The 20,795-nt window shown below is 36.7% G+C and overlaps 1 protein-coding gene across 1 annotated transcript in view; it reads right to left on the bottom strand.

Moving 5' to 3' along the window:
* sll (adenosine 3'-phospho 5'-phosphosulfate transporter 1) overlaps positions 1-16,323 on the bottom strand; it is a 34,020-nt gene extending 17,697 nt beyond the window's left edge. The window contains exon 1 of the mRNA XM_090376389.1: positions 15,925-16,323. The gene's annotated coding sequence lies outside the window, so the exon portion shown is untranslated. The remainder of the gene's footprint in view (positions 1-15,924) is intronic.
* Between the last annotated feature and the right edge of the window lie 4,472 nt (positions 16,324-20,795).

The following is a 20,795-nucleotide window of genomic DNA, read 5'->3' as shown; positions in this document are numbered from 1 at the left end:
AAGAAAGCAAGCATATGAGCTCATGTAGAATCAGCCAAAAAAAAAAAAAAAAAAAAAAAATTCACACAACCATTCCCTCTAAATGTTTGTCCAGTTCCTCCTTAAATTTATTTAACCTATCAACTTCCACAACAGATGGAAGTTTGTTCAAGCAATTAACCACCTGCTGGCTACTAAAGGCAAATTTCCGCACATCTATTCTACAGCTGTCTTTCAATTTGAATTTAAGCCCCCTTAGGTTCGTAATCTAAACAAGTGGAAGAATCCCATTTTAGAATTCAGCATGCTCAACCCATTCAAGGCCTTATATAACTCAATCAGATCACCTCGCAGGTGCGTAGTCTCCAGCCAATGCAATTTGCAGAGGCTTAAGCCACTCTTTGTAAGAGGATCCCTTCATTTCCCTCACCAATCTTGTTGCCCTTCTCTGTACACACACACAAGCAAATCTACATCCTTCCTAAAATGAGGCCTCCAGACCTGTATGCAGTACTCAAGGCGTGGCCTGACGACTGCCTTATACAGAGGGTGGTAGTAGTAGTAGTAGTGGCATGTGATGCAAGAAAGCAAGTGTATGAGCTTATGCAGCATCAGCCAAAAAGAAAAAAAAAAAAAAAAAAAAAACACCATTCCCTCCAAATGACTGTCCAGTTCTTCCTTAAATTTATTTAACCTGTCAACTTCCACAATGACAGATGGACGTTTGTTCCAGCAATTAACCACCCGCTGGCTAAAGGCAAATTTCCGCACATCTATTCTACATCTGTCTTTTCTTAATTTGAATTTATGCCCCCTTAGGTCCGTAATCTGAACAAGTGGAAGGATCCCATCAGAATTGAGCGTGCTCAACCCATTCAAGGCCTTATATACCTCAATCAGATCACCGCGCAGGTGCCTAGTCTCCAGCCACTGCAATTTGCAGAACTTAAGCCTCTCTTGGTAAGAGGATCCCTTCATTCACCTCACCAATCTTGTTGCCCTTCTCTGTACACGCTCAAGTAAATCTACATCCTTCCTAAAATGAGGCCTCCAGACTTGTATGCAGTACCCAAGGCACGGCCTGACCATTGCCTTATACAGAGGGACAATCACCTCCTTCTACCTGCTAGCAAAATTCCTATATATCATTGACAAAACCCCATGACCTGCTCTTGCAGCCTGTCTGCATTGTTCAGAAAACTTCATATCTGACTGCACAATTACTCCCAGGTCTTTTTCATTTTCTACCATCCTAAGTGTAGTACCACACAGTTGGTACGTTCCTCTGGGGTTACTTCTACCCATATGCAGTACTTTTCATTTGTCAATGTTAAACTTCAGTTGCCACTTCTCAGCCCATCTTCCCAAATTTCCTAGATCCTGTTGCAGTAGCACACTGCCATTACCAACCCTGCCAACCTTTGTATCATCTGCAAACTTCGACACTAAGCCTGATATACCTTCACCAGTATCATTGATAAATATACAAAACAACTGTGAACCCAACACCGAACCCCATGGGACTCCACTAATAACATTAGTCCATGAAGAGTAATGCTCATTGATTACCACCCTCTGTCTTCTCCCACTCAACCATCCTTTTATTCATTGTAGCAACCTACCCTTAATACCATTCTGTTCCAATTTCTACAGTAGTCTTCCATGCGCAAGTGTCAAAAACGTTCCTGAAATCCAAGTATACGATATCAAAATTATTTTTTGCATCCAGTTCCTTTGTAACCACATCATAATAACCAATCAAATTTGTCAGACAAGACTTTCCCTTAACAAACCCATGCTGTGTCTGAATTATTGCTGCAGTCTTGTCTAGATGATCCTGCAATGCATCTTTAACCAGTGACTCCATTATTTTACCCGGAACAGAAATTAAACTAACTGGTCTATAATTACTCGTGTCACCCTTCGATCCCCCTTCGTGAACTGGGGATATATTTGCACATCTCCAGTCCATGGGGACCTCCCCTGAGTCCAAGGATGCTCTCATAATTATGGCTAAGGGTTTGCTTAGTTCCTTTGCCGCATCCTTTAATATAATTGGATAGATCCCATTCACCCCAGGTGCCTTTCTTATGTTTAACTTCCACAATTTCTCCTCCACTTTTCTCACTTTGCTTATTGGAGGCTTGAAGTGGTAAAACCCATGTTTAGTCTCTAGAGCAAAGTTTCCGGCATCCCCCTTTCTTCTTCAACCCATGCACGGTTCTAAGTACTATAGGTTTTGATACCTTTTGTGTTTGGGGTTTTCATAAAAAAAAAAAAAAAAAAAAAAAGTTATTACAAAATCATTAAGCACTCTGCTACAATTTGATAACCTTCTGGCATTTTCAATCCTTAATAACTCCTCATGTGTGAATGTAGATGCAAAATACTCATTCAGCTTGTTTGCTATCTGAGCAGGATCATCAACAGTCAAACCATTGATATCAAGTGGACAAATCTGATTCATCCCCTTCCTTTTAGAGTTTATATATATTGTTTCCTTTTAATTCTGTACAGTTCTTTAAACACTAATGCATCAGCAGAATCTCTACTTCTATATCTTTGGTATTTCTTCCTAAGGGCAAACACTTCCCTTTGTAAAACCATCAAATCACCAAGGTACACATCTTTTATTTTCCTTTTAGCAGCTAAAAGTAAAGCTCTATACAGAGCATTTTGCACATAAAATGCATATTCAACAGCATTCAAACTGTTTAATTGACTCAAATTATTATCATCAAATGATATTTCTAAAGAATACTTAAATTTATTCCAGTTAATTCTTTTATACCCAAATCTTACATGATCAAATGCCAAATTACTATCTAAATGGAGATCAGTCAGCAATACATGAAACAATATGGCCCTGTGGTCACTGTTGATGCCATGAAGCACCAACATCCCAATGCCAAACTCTCCTGCTAAGTTGCTAATTTGCAAAGGTAACATCAATATTGGAACTTCCATGTAAGTTATCAAATGTGGAGGGTTTCCTCCCTATGGTTGTTTGAGAACACTTAAATTAAGGTTTAGAATAAATTCTTCCAGCATCCTACCTCTGTGGTCAACTATGGAACTGTGCCACAGTTTTGACTTGGCATTTGCATCAACAGCAACCAAAAAGTTTCCACTACCCACAATTTCCATAATTGATTCCAAACACTGCAGTGTATTCTCAATGCTATGAGAGAGGGGCCAGTAAATTGAAGCTAGATAGAATGATATCACTGGAGTTGATATGTGCACACAGATAACATTCTGTGTGCACAGACCACAAATAACAGTAACATTAATGCTCTTATTAAAAATAACAATTGCTGATTTAGGTTTATCATTATCTATATACACTGCCCTTGCTGTAATAGGAAGACCAGTTACCTTATATACCCCTCCAAAGCCACCAATATATGGCTCTTGGAAACACACAATATCTAAATTCATCTCATAGGCCATAACCCTTGCCTCATCCTTACTGACTTACTCCTTTGTGCATTTAATTGCATAATATTTATATTATCATCCTCACTATGATATTTAAAGACTCCAAATAAAAACTCACTATCCATTATTAACCTTCATACTTGCTATTTCCAAAGCTCTAATACTCTGGACAATTATTGTCCCAAACTGAATGATCACAACTTTTACCTTTCCTTTTACAATTGACACACATATGACTCATCTTTATTAATATAGTCAGCAAACACATGCCCCCCTTGGGCACAGTGTCCACATGAAACAGTTTTATGGGCACAATAGCTTGCAGAGTGTCCAAAACCTAAACATTTGAAACATTTAGCTATTACTACAAATTTTTTAAATTTATGTGATGAATAACCAATACATAACCTATCCCCCTGGAAAATACTCTTATACATCTGAGGTTCAACCCCAATTACCCAATTTATCAACTTTCTTTTATTACCAGTTTTAAACCTAAATGATATTCCCTCCTTCACTTCCTCCTCAGTATGTCCATAATCTCTTAGGTTCTTACAATACAAGTCATTTACAATTTCTTCTTGTGTCATTTCCTTTGGTACATCATAAATTAATAAACTTGGATTAGTCAATTTAATTCTATCTTGTTTAATCCCCTTTTCAGTCAGTGCTTCTGACTCAATTATCTTACTTAAATCCTCCCTGTTGTCTTCTGTTTCAATCAATAAACCTTTATTCTTAATTGTTGTTAAATTCCTTATCTTTACTTCCTTTAAATCCTGTTTAAGAGTTGTAATCACAACATCCTTTATATCCTGACTTGTTGCAAATTTAGTATCATCCTGAGCTCTCAATATAACAATGTTATTTTGATGTGGTTTCTTACTTTTCAAACCCCTTTCTTCAATTTGAGTCTTTTAATACCTTAGTATTACTCTCATGTTGGGTCAAGACCTTGATGTTTCATCATATCTGCATAAGTTTGATGATGTTGCTGTTGATTCTCCAGGATCCCAGGCAGAAATGGTTGACCTCTAACCAAATTATCAAATAAAGCAGCTCTTGTCTGCAATTCCTCTACCCTTGCTTTTAGTCTTTCATTATCTATTAATAATGCTGTGGTAATGGTAATTATTTCTAAGTCTATCCACTTATCCAACACAAAATTTGAGACTGCCTTTGTTACCCTCACTTGTTGTATAATCAATTAATTTTTTAAGCTAAGTAATTAACTCATATATTGAATTTACATCTCCCGGCCTACATTTTTGCTCATGAATGTTACTGACAATGATATCACTCTCTCTTACATTGGTTCCCGTGCTTCTCCTACTAATATCACTGCAAAAGCTATCTATATCAACCTCCAAATCCCCTTGCTGAAAATCTGCCTCATCCAATGACTTAGGTTCTAAGATCTTCAATCCCCTCCCTAATTTCCTCTATTTGCATGCCCTGATCACAATATTCTGCCTGCTTGTCAACAGGCTGACTAAGACCTGTATTTAGATTAGATCCACTACTCCCAATTGCTATTCTCACTAATCCACTACTTTCACTAATTCATGCAACTGTGCTGATTTGAGAAATATGGCACTTTAGCTGAACAAGCTTCTGTAGTATAATCCCATTTATCCTGTTCTCTAGATTCATCATCCAAAATTTTTGAAGATTTATCTCTAGAGGGTGAATTGGGAAATGGCAAGTCTTCACTGTGTGGCAGTGGAGCAATATAGGATGGTACACCGATGAGCCAAAACATTATGACCATCAAGTCGGAACACGGTATAAAAAAATATATATTCTGAGTCCGTTAATCAGTGTTACTCTTGTTCTTCAGATGGGAAAGGCAGTGGACTTAGCGAGTTTGACAAAGGCCAAATTGTAACGGCCAGACAACTGGGTCAGAGCATATCTGAAATGGCAAGGCTGATGGGGTGCTCACCATCAGCCGTGGTTAGTATATACTGAAAGTGGTCTGAGAAGGGAAAACCCATGAACCGCTGACGAGGTTTTGGATGACCATGGTTCATCGATGCTCGAGGTGAGCGAAGGCTCTCCCAGATGGTACGTGGCAACAGAAGGGCGACTGTGGCACAACTCGCCAGTAATTGGAATGCTGGTGATGGGAGTAATGTGTCACAACACACACAGTACATCAAACCCTGCTGAAAATGGGGCTGCGTAGCTGTAGGCTGCTCCAAGTGCCCATGCTAACTACGGTTCACTGGCGACAGTGCCTACAATGGGCATGCGAGCATCGAAACTGGACCTTGAGTGATTGGAAGAAGGCCATCTAGTCCAATGAATCATGTTTCCTGTTGCACAATGTGGATGGCCGGGTACATGTGCGTCATTTACCTGGAGAAGTGATGGCACCCGGATGCACTGTGGGATGAAAACAAGCCGGTGTCATGCTTTGGGTGATGTTCTGCTGGGATACCCTGGGTCCAATCATCCATGTGCTGAGCACTCTGACATCTACCACCCACCTAAACATCATTGCTGACCAGGTACACCCTTTCATGGCAATGGTCTTTCCCTCTGACAGTGCCATCTTTCAGGAGGATAATGTGCCATACCACACCGCCCGGACTGTTTGAGACTGGTTCACGGAACATGAGAAAGACTTCCAGGTATTGCCCTGGCCTCCAAATTCCCCAGACATCAATCCCATCAAGCATCTGTGGTTTCTGTTGGAACAGCAATTCCGATCTGCAGCGTCTCAACCACAGACCTTACAGGATCTACTGGTTATGTGTTGGTACCAGATACCACAAGACATTTAGAAATCCTGTAGCATCCATGCCTCGTCTGGTACGAGCTGGTTTGGCTGCACATGGAGGAGCAACATCATATTAGGTAGGTGGTCATAATGTTTTGGCTCATAGGCATATGTTGGTACTCCGAGTAAAAGTTTAAAAAGCAATGTTGTGTGTTTGGCATGACTTTTAGCTCGAGCATGTATATGGCGACTGAGTGTGGAGTACCTATCAAGAAATTCTTGAAATGAAAAGCATGACTGTACAGGGTTGTTGTCATGGTGCAAGTTCCAATGCCTCAACGCCTCCTTTTCCAGTCATTTGGCATGACTATTAGCTTGAGCATGTGGGGGGGGATGGACCTTCGTTGAAGTTTTCGTGGCACGAGTTCTCACCAGTGCTTTCAGTCATGGCAGAAATTGCCATACCTTTTCTGTTGTCAGATTTTATTTACTTGTTCTCAAAGAACAAGTAATAAATTCTGATGGCAAGGGTGTGGTCAGTGGCATTTCCTCCAACTTGATAATCACATTCACTGTACACATTTCCATATGTAACCTCAGGGTTTAACTTGCCATGCTGAAGACATGAATTCATACAGAATTTTTCAATGGTGGGAGTAGAAGTAGAAAAAAAATTAAGTCAATATATTGGACCATATGAAAACTACATATTGATACTAGGGATATATCATAATATTGAAAATTGACTTATGCTATGGCAGTTTTTTTGTATGTCATTACTTAAGGGGGCTCACTTATGTAACTGCTTGGGCAAGAGTGCTCTAACTGGCATGAATGTGTTAATTATGAAACTTGATTAAACATTTGAACAAACTAGTAATTTATCCCAAATATGTTTGATTTCGGCTTCTGTGTTGAATTATCCCTCATAATCCTATATTATATTGACTTGACTACTTGCTTCAATATGTACAGTTTGCTTTAATCTGACAAATTGCACCATTATGTGCACTTTTTAAGACTAACTCCTATTCTGTTCCTGTTCTCGTTTTTTGTTAACTCTTTTAATAAATTTTTTATGAAAACACCAAACACAAAAGATATTAAAACTGATAGTACTTAGTATCTTGCATGAGTTGAAGGCTCAGATGAAAGAAGATACTTCTTGACATTACACTTGAATTTCTGTAGATTGCAATTTTCAGGATATATGTGCAAAGGGAGGTTATTCCAGAAAACAGAAGTTGAAGATATAAAGGAGGAAGAAGAAAAGTTGATTCTATGTGTTTGAAGTAGGACAGTAAATGTATGTTGACTGGTTGCAGCATGTATTCAGACAGGTTTGGAAAAGAGTGGGGGAATTACAGAAGCTAATTCAGAACACCGCCCAAAAGGCACTGTTCTTCTGAATGAAAAGGCGTGCAGCAGAAACAACAGCTATGAGACAGAAAGTGGAGAGACTTAGTAAGGGATGGGTCATTAATTAACCCAATTTCCCTCTTCTGAATGGAGTCGAGAAGCCTGCAGAAGTTATGGGGAATAATATTCCATTGTCAGGTGGATTTGAGATTTATAGAGAGCTGTTTGGAAGAAAAGTAATGCTGAGAGCAAAAGAGAGAAACCCAGTTTTTTAGATGCAGAGGAGGCAATATTTGCGATGTGATTATGCCCAAGGGAGATTATAAGTCAGGGTTATCCCTAATAGAGATATGTGACCTTGTCCAGAAATCTCAGTTTCATCAAAGATAAGCATAGGAGGAGAATCCTTTTTGCGAAATATAAAGAGGACTCAGTTTTATAAGAATTGAAATTAACTAAGTTATATTTGTCCCACTGGAGAACTACCCAGAGTTTAGCACTTAAAGAATTGGTAGTGGGTATTCAACAAGTTGAAGCTGTCTGTGCAGGGCAAGGTTTCTAAAACTGGAATGCAATGTGCTATCATCAGCAAAACTATGGATAGGATTTCTAGTCAATGGAAGGCCATTAATATATGAGGAAACTAGTGGGAGAAAGGACTGGATCTTGGGGAACACCAGCATTAGTGGAGAAGTTAGAAGACAGAGAGCCATCTACCATCACCCAAGGTGAGCAGTCAGAGAGAAAACTGAATACCCATAACTGAAAACTGAATTAATATTATTATATATATAATAATATTAATAACTATTAATCATATTCTTTGCTACATCCTATGTCATTTAGAAGATATTCTGTTTAAAAGCTCAAAATTCTAAAGTTTATTTATAATCAATTGTTACTTTGGAAATAAACAAGGAGTTACCTTTTATTCAGTCCATAGGATTTCTTCTTTTCCAAATCTCCTTATACGAATAAATTACGAAATAATACTTAAAACAAAATTACATAATTAAAATAATTTAAAACTCAATGTATTCCTCACTATTGACACACGGACAGTCCAACACCCCAGGATCACAGCGGTGAACCCCACCCGACCCCAGAAATATTAAACCCCCCCATGCAACTTCTAGTTAAGGAAGACATTTTGTCATAAACACAAAATTGGAATACATATAAAATACTATTAAAATAAGATAAAACAAAGAAGTGAGGGAGAAATCCTTTAATTTCCTTTAATATAATCCTTTAATAAAATACTATTAAAATGTGATAAAACAAAGAAGTGAGGGATAAATCCTTTAATTTCTTTGTTTTATTGCATTTTAATAGTATTTTATTCGTATTCCAGTGAGGAATTTTTAATTGCATGGTTTTATCGCACTTTTATCTTATTTTAATAGCATTTTATTTGTATTCCAATTTCGCATTTATGACAAAATGTGTTCCTTAACTAGAAGTTGCATGGGGGTTTAATATTTCTGGGGTCGGGTGGGGTTCACCACTGTGATCCTGGGTGTTGGACTGTCCGTGTGGCAATAGTGAGGAATACATTGAGTTTTAAATTATTTTAATTATGTAATTTTGTTTTAAGTATCATTTTGTAATTTATTCGTATAAGGAGATTCGGGAAAGAAGAAATCCTACGGACTGAATAAAAGGTAACTCCTTATTTATTTCCAAAATATTAATAGAACGTAGGAAAAATTGAGCATATGTAAGCTCTCATTGATGTAGTATAAATCAATTGTTATTTGCAGAATTATTTCCAGTGTACAGGCTTCCTTTGGTTTTTATTTCTCTAGTTATCTTCAAAGAAAATGTTGTATTGCATTATCTGATCACAAGTTCATCTCAAAAGCCCTATCAAAAAGCATCAGGACATTACATCCAAGAAAATGGGTGTGAAAAGCTCATCAGTATTTTAATTTTTCATTGGAATACTGTTCAGTAAAAAAATAAATAAAATTGACTGGTTTTGAAGAATCTGAAGTCGGGGCTGTTTAGCCACGATTAGTGTTAACACGGAGGGCATTACATCTAGGTATCAGGAGTGGCAAAACAGTAGTTTTACTGTGCATTTTTGATGTAATGAGTGGCAGAATTTGTTGTTTGCATCCAGGCATTGTGATAGTATGACATGGGTTTGCTTGCATGACAACTTTGGTGTCATGATATAACAACCATTAAGTATGCTGCTGTGGGGACAATCCTTGTAATCAAATTTTTTTTTTTTTTAGTTATTTATATTCAAAGATTGGATCGTTCCACAAGCAACCTGACTAAGTATTTAAATCAGAAGTTCCAGTTTCTGAGTTTTCCTTTTCTGTCCCCCCAGTCAAGATGGTATCTGCTTAGTGTTTAGGGCAGTGTGTTGTTCTCCTTGAGAAAAACTCCATGGACATGGTAATCAAAGTAAACATAATTTAATTTTCAAAAAAAAAAAAAAAACTAACACGTTACAATATTGTAGACATATATACAATTCCTTACATATACTATTCTTATTCCTGTTTCTCTACACTAGCTAATCTGAGTTGACCATTATATGAAAACACCTGATTCATTCTTCTTGCCCTAACTAACTACTAACACTTGTACATTTACTATACCTATTTCATTTACTTCTGGATACAATTCTGTTTCATATGTTAACAATGAAATATACTACATTCATCTTTCAGTTGTGTTCTCACCACACTGTTACAATATTCAATCTGCACTAAACTGTTACAATACCAATCTTCAGTACCCTAAAGTCCCTACTTGTTACTAGTCATCGGATAAACCAACAAATCTTCATAAATTAAAACACTTTATCCAGAGTTGCTTATTTAACTTAATTATCTATCATTTTTAAAACATATTCAGAATCCTTCTTTTTACACTTTACTACCCTTCTAACACATTATAGCTATTTGTATCAATTTCATCTAATACTCATTCTTGCATTTCCCTAGCATTATGCACTAACCCTTTTTTAACATTATATACTCTGTTAGTATATCTACCTCAGAGATAATTTATCTTTCACTTCACTTTCTAGTGCTACTCCCTTTTCATTAGTTACTTTACTAATTCACTAACAGTCCTTATTAACTTAGTGTACTTAATATATCGCTCACCTACTTCTATCCTTTTCTCTTCTTCTCCAGGGAGGTTTCAAGCTTCCATCTTAGGCTCTCCAGGCTATCTTCTAAGGCTCTCCTTCATCTGCTTCAGATAATTTTCTGGAACTCTTGCGTGCTTAGGTCTGGCATCCTTTCTCCTGCTTTGAATATACAACTCCTGCTTTACTTCGGATTACTCAGATGTATCTTTCTCCAAGGGGTCGTTACCTTTCCTGGTTCACTTAACCGTCTTTCATAACTTTTTGCTTATCATACTTAGCCTTGCCATTACTTTGCTACTCTTAACTATTTTCCCCTTTCTGTCTAGGGCCCTTTTTTTTTTGCACTCCCTACATTTCTGCACTGCCCAACTTACTTTTTCTTCACTCCGTCTCCACAATCACTCTTTTAGCCACACTCCCTCTTACTCTGACACTTCTCTCTTCTTCTTGCCACTCATTCCCCACTTTTTCTCCATCGTTTTGCGCTTCCCCTCATAGGACTCTCCACCAATCCCAAGGATTCTCCTAATTTTCCACCTTTTCTATTTGTTAAAAATTCCATAACCCTTTTGCCCCGTGTGCAAACCAAGGCTTGTTCCCATAATTTTCTCGTCTAGTTCTCAGGGTAGCACAATCCTTTCAAGTCTGCCATCGTCTCCCAGGATAGCCATTTTCGCCCTTTCACATTTGCGAAAATGTTGACAACTTACCTAACAAGTCGCCACAGTGACCTGGTCTTTTTTGACCCAAACGCTAGCCCGTCGGGACTTATGTCCAGATGCCGCATAGATTAAACGTTTCTTAATCACCAACGTTTCGTTGACCTATTGTTCTGTGTCTAGTAACTCTTTTCTGCTTGTTCACTAATGACCACTCCTTCCCTGATATGGGCAGCTGCCTTTGTCTACTGTCATTTCACCCCTTTTTCTCTCATACATTTACGTTACTTTCTCCTCCATTTGAGTGCTATTCCATTTACATATCTATAATCGCTTATCTCTAAATCTAGTATTCATCCCATATATGCTTCTGTTAAATGTCAAAAATTCCCTTCCATATCAAAGATTAAATTATTCCCAAATTTCAAAATTTCCCAAAACCTCTAAATCTCCATATTCGTAAGATGACATCTTACACTGCCATGGAGATGCCCAAAAATTTAGAGGACCTGATAGTTGGTTTTGTATAGTTGTTAAAGCATACAGCATATGCCTGTTTAAGTATGTATCTCGTGAGAAAGGCAGAAGAACTTGTAGTTCTGCCTCTGGCATTTTCCTTTTTTTTTTAAATAACCCTTTATATCAGCACAGCATAGAATATTGGATTTTATTTTATTGAAAATTATAAAAGGCTCCTGCTTGCTTCATTACTTAAGGCATGAGAACAGTATAAGATGTCAATAAGTAAATGCATGAGAATGTGAAACATACAATTCATATCGATGTGTTATTATGTCTTCACACTTCAACAGTGTTAACACTGTTGAAGTGTTTACATTTATTACGATAATTTAAATTTCTATGCTAAATTAACAAAATTATACATTACTAATCTTAAATTATATATTTAGTTCATAAAATAGCTTTATATGAAAATTTGGACAAAACAGTATCCTCAAAACTTTATTGGAGACATCTGGACATTACAATGAAAATTACACCTAACTTTCTAATAGCAGTGAACTGAAACCTGACCTTTTACCTCACCTATATTGACATCTTATTAGGGTTGAATGCAAATGGGAAGTCCACGACGTGGTACAATGCACACATGGGTGTCATACATTGTACGAACATTTTTTTCTGTGTATTATAAATTACAATTATTTTATACATACATATATAACCTAATAAGATATATAAAGTTGCTTTCCTAAAATCAGATACATGTGTGGCTAACAAATGAAAATTTAAAAGCATACTTAGTATATAATCAATATAAAATAAAGCAAGGAGATCTTACACCAAGCACAACTATAGCATAATAATTATATATATACATTTATATAAATAACATTTATATACAATGTAACAGCAATTAAAAAACATACATTAAAATTGTAGAAATCTCAAAATGCTTCCAAATGCATTACACTGCTCTTACAAACATCTAAACAAGTTATAAATTTCTATTTATAACTCTCTATGACCAGACATGCCAGACCAGAGATGTTAAAAGCTGCATTGTTAAAAACTTCAGCAAAACAGTTAAGGGACCATGCACTTTTGTGGAGAAATAGAAGCATAACTGCACACTAAATTTGAGCAGGTCCACAGCCGGCCTGTCAATCCAAGCTTGAATTGACTGCCAGTGTATATTTATAAAAATGACAATATCAAAAATTCCCAACTGGGCAGAATCAAAATAGTTCACACACGCGTGCGTGCGTAAAAGTTTTAAAGCAAGTGCCACTAGATTACAGAGATGATGGATATTTGGATAGCTGTTTATTTGTACAATATGTAGTTATCATTAGTAAAAACATGCATATAATTTTCATCAATGGCAAGTCATTTATACATAAATGGAAACACATAGATTAAAGAATAAAACTTTTAGATACTTCAGATAATTAGGTGATGGAAGGAATTTCTATGAAATGTCAATGACACTGGGAAGACTGCATTCAAGTTAGTATAAAGTAAAGTAAAGCAGTGAGAAGGGTCTATGACTGTAATAATTCTGTCAAACTTGCCTATTCCAACTAATGGGTAGATATTTGTATGGAGGTTACTGTTCATTCAAGCAAACAAGATTTTCTCTGTAAAAATGGTTTACAGCATAATATGATGACTCGCTCTGAGAGTTCAAAAGAGAAACTTTGGACCATATTGTTGAATACTTTTGATTCCTTGCCTGCAGTTTCAGCTTCATTTTCTTGCTATACTCATTTGCTGTTGATGAAAGAGATGAGACATGGTATTTCTACATTTGAGGCAGCTATTCAAATGTGCTCATTCCCAATTAACTATGCTGTGTGAACTTACACTGTCAATCTTGTACTTGAGACAAGTGCCTTAGTTGATGAAACCGATCACAATCTACTGTACCTCAGCTGCTGATTGGTATCAGCACCCCTTTGGTCATTTTTTTTAGTTACTCAAAGCTATGAGGGTGTTAGCAAGTGGGGGGTAATGAGAATGAGTGCTGTAAGGAGGAGGGATACCCCAACACCTCTCATCACATTTCAAAACACTTCATTTTGTTTACTATGTGAACAACTGTTACAAAGGAGATTAAGTTGTGCCAATTTGGTCTTGATGATTGCATGTAGGCACTGTAGTGTTCACCGATGTGAATGAGTGTCATAAAGGAAGTTGGGTTCCTCTGTGAGCCTGCATGTTTGTACTTAATAAGCATATGCAGGAATTTCAGTTTCTCTATACTTCATAAATGATGGAAATCCCAACTTCTTATAGTCAGAAGCTGAGATTTTCGGAAGTAGTAAGGATCACCTTGATATTGCTGATAATTATAAAGTGGGATAATCTGATACTAATTTGTGACCTCCAACAGGTCACATTGTTGTTATTATTATTAGCTCATTTATTTACATGACTAGGTGCAAGGAAGACTGAGGCTTCCTTGCACCTAGTCATGTAAATAAATGAGCACGAGCCAAAAAAAAATTCCCAAGTTACTCTGACTGAGAGTTATTTGGTTTTTTTTTTTTTTTTTAGGAGCATTAACAACTAAGGCCATATTGCTCCGGAAATATGTGGTGGTCATTCACTGACTTTTCCACATCCTCCGTATTTGGTGGTGACGGGCTCGAACCCCGGTCTAATCAAGAAGCGTGTGCTACACACTGCTGCTCCTTCCCACCTGGCTACGGAGGCACCCTGACTGAGAGAGAGAGAGAGAGAGAGAGAGAGACAAAAGTAGAAGAGAATCACCAAGAAAGAGAAGAATGATGAGATCCAGCTCAGGACCTTCGGTGTGCCAAGCCCATACTCACCAGATGTGAGCCCCTGGGGTTAATAACTAAATTACACTGTTCTAACTTTGTTGATGGATATATGGCGAGAAATAATGTAACAATATCAAAAATATTTGTGTCCTGAACAGGTTTGATTGAAATCTACCTTATTCATTAGGCAAATACGTCAACTGTCTTGTTCAACTATTTCCCAGGTCTTCATCCAACTGGAAGCACCTAATTAATTTAATCTAAGAACTTTTATTCATTCAAATAATTGCTCCACAGCTTGAAGAAGAAAAGACACTTTTCTAAGAGTATATTTTATAAAATGATGTTAATATAATTAATATTTCATTCCTGTGTTGTGCACTGAAATGTTGACAAATATTACCACAACAGTCTCTCATTAAGTCTACTGGGTAATCAATACTCAGAATCACTAGTGCAATGATAAACAAAAGAAAGATCTGTTGTCAAATTCATTTTAATTACAAGAACCTAAATTTCTATAAACACTGCAATTCATTATCACTCTTAAGATCCCAATTTCTTGCAATTCATATATTAAAATCTTTCCCAATCATTATGAGAGTTTATTATTTACTTAAATGATATAATGATCCATCAAACTGCCTTTTCGAAACTACAACGATAATAGCCTGAGAAAAGTCTGCACTTTCTCTCTCCCAGTACACAACTTCAGTATTTATTGTGATATAGCTACATGCTCACCAACAGTAAGGAACAACTTCTATCTGGAAAACAGATTAGCTTCAAGTTCAAACGAGGTTATTTCTCAACTGCATGGAGAAGATTAGTTCAAACATTTATAGTAGTGAAGAATATATTCCGCTAGAACTTAATCGAGGTAGAAAATCGTAATAATTTTTTTTTAGCACAAATTTACACGATACAGATTTGGAAAACCGGTCGTTCTACACAGTAGTTATTATAAATGAATCGCTATTTCAGTTATTCCAAAAAAAAAAAAAAAAAATCATATTTAATCACTTCCCAATTAATTGCTTTCAATATATTACACACCAGCCATCTAATGAAACTGAAAAAAAAAGTAACTGCATTAAAGTTCAATTGCGATAAACATACGAATCCAAGTTTTGTATCCCTGATGGATGTTGTTTCCATCTAACATGATGTTTTAACAAGAAAATTGAAACTTGGAATAAACAGTTAGCCACCGGTACGGTTTCTGGAAGCTTTAAAACCCCATCCCAGCGAAGCAGACTGGATTTACACTGTTTCCCATCTAGAATCATCTCATTCGTTTACCTCATTTATTTACATGACTAAGTACATAAATGATATGTATAATCTATTTCGAAACATGTGTGGGCAGACTATGTGCAACATTTGTCTACTTACATTTCATCTCACTAAAAAGTGCACCATCATGTACTCAAGGGATCGAAGTTTTTAAGTTTTGCAGAATTATGAAAATAATCCTGAGACAACATATCAAGTAAACAGGAGTAACAATCGACAAACCAGCAGCCCATCCACCATAAATGATTTTGTGCTAAAATTTGACGATAATTATTAAAAGTTAAACAAACCAGCTCTCCGTCTGCAGAACGACACCCATTGATACCTGTGTTATGAAAAGAGGCATAGCCTGGATTTACTAAATACTGTTGTATTTCACAGTCACGAATGACAAAAAAAAGATAACGTCTACTGTCCACATAATTTATAAAAACCAAAATTCAAGCAAATATCCTAACTTTCGATGTGATGTAAATTAGTAAATCGGATAACTGCGCCCATCGTCAGAATAACTATCAATGAGAGAAAAAGATTTCTTATTTCTGAAAGCACAGTACACAGAGCAATATCTTACTACTCTGTGGTACAGTCGAGTCTCAATAATCCGATGTAAATGGACCAGAAGCAACTGGAATACTGTAAAACAAAAGATTATGTATTTTGTGACTCTATTTATTAAAAGGAATAAAAACCTTTAAACTAGTGCAATAATGGCAATAAAATTATGTAATTAACGAAAATTAATGAAATGTAAGTAAAATAAATACAAGAATCTGTACAGAAACTCCCCGACTTACGTAATACTCGACTTACGCAAGTTCGACTCTACGTAAGTTTTTACCGGCTGGAAAAAAATCGTGGAAATGTATTTTGCATCCCGTAGGAATATTGTGAAAATATTGCAATGTGAACCCTATAACACATTGTTTTTTTTTTTTTTTTTTGTAATTCGTTCCAAGACCTTGGAAGTTGAAATTTTCGCTATACAACTAAGCTATTTATCTCTAAATTTTGGTCATTTTTATAATGGAATTTGCACTACACTTTCATCGTTATCATACTCGTTATAAGAATCAATTTTGAACACCTTTGTGATATTTTTCAAAACACATTTCTGGAGGTCAATACCATAAAATAATAAAAACAATTTGCACTTTCCGGTTTATTGTTATTTTCTGTTAGTGTAATCAATTAAAAACGGTTGTAGTAAACTCGATCGTATTGCATTTGCAATAATCCTTGCACTGGAATTCTGTGGATTTTTACGTTATTATGGTGAAATGTGTTCTCCCTTCACTGAAATCTTCAATCATATAAAAAACAAATAAATTTTTCAGAATCTTCTCTTCATTCCTATTTACGTATTACAATGATGAAGGGAAAGCTACCAACGAAAAGTGTAAGTGCTAGGAATCGCAATTAAACAAAATTGATTTAGCCCAGTGGTCAGGAGCGAGAGTGCATAGCACGCGTTCCTTGAGTGGACCGGGGTTCAGGCCCATGACTACTAAATACGATAAATATTTGTATTGACGATTTATTGTAAACTCTACCGATTTTCTTGTCGTGCCGGAGTATAAACAGAAAATTTAAATGAAGGTGATTAATTAAGAAGTACGAAGCATGAAAAAGTTTGTCATCTATTGCACGTAATTAGGTATCGCTGCTTCAACAGTGAATACTATTTTAAGGGACAGTGCGCGTATAAAAGAACATGTTAAAGGATCAACATATTTCACACGGGGGCCAGTCTGCCCCAACAGTGATCACAAAACAGCGTTCAGGTGCTATATCGAAGATGGAACCGCTGTTAATAATATGGATGGAAAATCATTTTCGGAAGCGAGTGCCCCTGAGTTTAATGACCATTCAAGCAAAAGCAACAAGTATTTATAAAGATATTAAGGATAAGTGCGGCGAAACCCAAACCAAGTTAGTGGCAATCAACGGATGGTTTAATAGGTTCAAGCACCGCGCTAGTTTCCACAAGGTTAAAGTAGTAGTAGTAGTAGTGGCATGTGATGCAAGAAAGCAAGTGTATGAGCTTATGCAGCATCAGCCAAAAAAAAAAAAAAAAAAATCACACCATTTCCTACAAATGCCTGTCCAGTTCCACCTTAAATTTATTTAACCTATCAACTTCCACAACGACAGATGGAAGTTTGTTCCACCAATTAACCACCCGCTGGCTAAAGGCAAATTTCCGCACATCTATTCTACATCTGTCTTTTCTTAATTAGAATTTATGCCCCCTTAGGTTCATAATCTGAACAACTGGAAGGATCCCATCAGAATTCAGCATGCTCAACCCATTCAAGGCCTTATACACTTCAATCAGATTACCGCGAAGGTGCCTAGTCTCTAGCCACTGCAATTTGCAGGACTTAAGCCTCTCTTGGTAAGAGGATCCCTTCATTCTCCTCACCAATCTTGTTGCCCTTCTCTGTACACGCTCAAGTAAATCTACATCCTTCCTAAAATGAGACCTCCAGACCTGTATACACAGTACTCAAGGCATGGCCTGACCATTGCCTTATACAGAGGGATAATCACCACCTTTTCCCTGTTAGCAAAATTCCTATATATCATTGACAATACCCTATGAACTGCCCTGGCAGCCTGGCTGCATTGCTCAGAAAACTTCACATCTGACTGCACCATTACTCACAGGTTTTTTCATTTTCTACCACCTTAAGTGTAGTACCACACAGTTGGTACGTTTCTCTGGGGTTACTTCTACCCATATGCAGTACTTTGCATTTGTCAAGGTTAAACTTCAGTTGCCACTTCTTAGCCCATCTGCCCAAATCATCTAGATCCTGTTGCAGTAGCACACTGCCATTACTGTCATTAACAACCCTGCCAAACTTTGTATCATCTGTAAACTTCGACATTAAGCCTGATATACCTTCATTAATATCATTGATAAATATACAAAACAACAATGACCTGACACCGAACCCTGTGGGACACCACTAATAACATTAGTCCACGAAGAGCAGCACCCATTGATTACCACCCTCTGTCTTCTCCCACTTAACCATCCATTTATCCATTGTAGCAACTTACCCTTAATACCATTCTGCTCCAATTTGTACAATAGTCTTCCATGTGCAACAGTGTCAAAAGCTTTCCTGAAATCCAAATATATGATATAAAAATTATATTTTGCATCGGGTTCCTTTGTAACCACATCATAATATCCTATCAAATTTGTCAGACTAGACTTTCCCTTAACACACCCATGCTGTGTCTGAATTATTGCTACAGTCTTGTCTAGATGATCCTGCAATGCATCTTTAACCAGTGACTCCATTATTTTATCCGGAACAGAAGTTAAACTAACTGGTCTGTAATTACTCGTGTCACCCTTCGATCCCCCTTTTTGAATTGGGGATACATTTACACATCTCCAGTCCGTGGGAACCTCCCCTGAGTCCGAGGATGCTCTCATAATTATGGCTAAGAATTTGCTTAGTTGCTTTGCCGCCTCCTTTAATATAACTGGATAGATCCCATCCACCCCAGTTGCTTTTCTTATGTTTAACTTCAACAATTTCTCCTCCAATTTGCTTTCGGTTATTACAAAAGCATTAAGTATCCTGCTACAATTTAATAACCTTCTGCCATTTTCAAACCTTAATAATTCCTCATGTGTGAATGTAGATGCAAAATACTCATTCAGTTTATTTGCTATCTGAGCAGGATCATCAACAGACGAACCATCGATGTCAAGTGGACCAATCAGATTCATCCCCTTCCTTTTAGAGTTTATATAAGTAAAGAAATCTTTGCTGTTTTTCTTAGCATCTTTTGCCAAGGATTTCTCGTAATCTGCCTACGTCTACCTAACCTCCTTTGTGACCTGATTACAGACTAGCTTACATCTGCCATAGGCTTCTGAGTCGCTTGATAATTTATATGCATCCCATGCATTTTTCTTCTCTGTTAGGAGTCTCATTAGTTCATTAGATAACCATTTAGGCCTAAACCTTGAACAATATTTCTTAATAGGTATGAAACTTTTAGTAGCATCCACGATTAATTCCTTGAATGCTTCCCACTTAGAATTTACTGTTGGTAACATCGTCAGTTGATCCCACTGTACAGAATTTAAAAACTGTCTGAGACCACTGTACTCCCCTTTACGGAAGCAAAAACCCTTTCCTTTACCCCTGATGGTAATTAAATCTTTAAGTAAATCCCACATCAGTGCACTGTGAACACTGCCACGTAGTGGTTCCTTTATCTGCAAATTCTTAATACACGAATGATCACTGCTGATAACCAGATCAAGAGTATTACTTTCTTTCAAGAGTTAACGAGAGAGAGAGAAAGAGAGAGAGAGAGTGTACAAGCACATCATATTTATGAGTCATGTGAACTAGAACGACGGTCACTTTTTTTAAAAATTGTATAGATTTGTATTAACTGTATTTAAGCATATTCATTATATAATTCGCTGTAAAATTAAAGTCCAAAAAATTTAAATTCTTAGCAAATATAATGCAAATCCAAACCTACTGCGTAAAAAAAACAAAAAAAAAAAAAAAAAAACATTCTTAAAGCAATATCTGTCAACAACTGGGGTTCTGACCGTGCTAGTCTTCTCAATCTCAATCGGGTATTCATTAGATCGCTCCGGAGATATTTCTCTCCAGTCTATGACTCTGCCAGGATTAGTGCATAGTTAGGAGCCTTTAGAAATTCTGGAGCCCAAAAATTATATATAGAAGTTTATTAAATCTCAAAAGGAAAATTTTATTAGATTGAAAAATTAAGCCTTTATCTATTTCTCCCATTAGAAAACTATGCAAAAAAAATTGAAGCTTGCTATCTTATCCTATTTGGCCATAACTCTACTAGCCGCAAGGTACGTGCAATATAGAAATAAGCCACATTCAAATAAACGTGCAGGCATTATACTCCATGGGACCACTTCAGCTTGGAATCTACAGATTGAAAAAATC

The sequence above is a fragment of the Mastigoproctus giganteus genome, chromosome 6 (genome assembly GCF_048544385.1).
Source record: "Mastigoproctus giganteus isolate SK-2022 chromosome 6, ASM4854438v1, whole genome shotgun sequence".
In the NCBI taxonomy this organism is placed as follows: Eukaryota; Metazoa; Arthropoda; class Arachnida; order Uropygi; family Thelyphonidae; genus Mastigoproctus; species Mastigoproctus giganteus.
This window is presented reverse-complemented; position numbering and strand designations above follow the sequence as displayed.